At 41.5% G+C, this 964-nt stretch overlaps 1 long non-coding RNA gene across 1 annotated transcript; it reads left to right on the forward strand.

Annotated features, from left to right (window-relative positions):
* Positions 1-7: 7 nt before the first annotated feature.
* On the forward strand, positions 8-712 carry LOC107735757 (uncharacterized). The gene is made up of 3 exons (XR_001639503.1): positions 8-94; positions 368-481; positions 630-712. It is a non-coding gene; the product is annotated as an uncharacterized LOC107735757 (long non-coding RNA).
* Positions 713-964: the final 252 nt, after the last annotated feature.

Consider the following 964-nt stretch of genomic DNA (forward strand, 5'->3'; position numbering starts at 1 on the left):
AGTGGATCTGGACGCCATAGCTAATGAGACCGAGCGCAAGGCCCTGGAAGGCATCATCAGCAACTTTGGCCAGACGCCCTGTCAGCTTCTCAAGGTGGGACATCAGAAAGATGTTTCCATCTCTAGTCAGCATAAGCTTCATTTTATATGAGCTCCCAGGTTTTTTTTTTTTTTTATACTAGTGCTTGAACTTATTTCATTTATTTGCCATCAGTTGCAAGTTTTTCATCTAATGTTTATTGTATTTCAAAAAGCAGAAATGTTTTTCATATTTTATAGTTTTAGTTCATGATAAAAACCCTGGGTCTGAAGGCATTTGTGTAATATGTGTAATATGGCACAAGTGAAACCTCTGTGTGTAATTCAGGAGCCCCATCCTCCCCGTATGTCAGCAGAGAATGCATTCAGGCGGAATGCCCGTCTGGACATTCTGCCCCCCAACCTTTTTGATCAGCTCAGTAAACTCCGGTCTTTTAAGGAGGTGAGCCTGAATTTATCAGTATATTATTTGAGCTGAATAATATGCCGAAATACAACTTTTTGAGCACCGTGTGCTAATGACTTGGTTTATAGAGTTGCTGTGAAACTGTGATTTGTGTTGTGATTATTTTTGATGTTGGTTCATGTAGGTGGTGAGCGATGGTCTGCCGTTAGTGCAAGCCGTGGTGCCCAGAAATCAAACCCGCTCCTTCATCATCCTTGGTTCTGACATACTGGTAAGATTATTTCGTGGTTATGTTCACTTGTTGTGCACTAATTTTTGAATAGGATCAGAACCAATCACATAGAGCAGGAGTTTGAGGATCAAGAGGGTCTGTGGAAGAGGGTGTTAGTGCAGTGGTTCTCAACCATGGGGCCAGGGGCCACTAGGGGGCCTCAGCAAACTTGCAAGAGAGCTCTAAGATGACTTAAAACCATGTAAAATAAGACAAAACAAGCATTTTTCTAATGAATATGCATTTTT

Source organism: Sinocyclocheilus rhinocerous, unplaced genomic scaffold (assembly GCF_001515625.1).
Source record: "Sinocyclocheilus rhinocerous isolate Xijiao unplaced genomic scaffold, SAMN03320098_v1.1 C36275732, whole genome shotgun sequence".
Taxonomy (NCBI): domain Eukaryota; kingdom Metazoa; phylum Chordata; class Actinopteri; order Cypriniformes; family Cyprinidae; genus Sinocyclocheilus; species Sinocyclocheilus rhinocerous.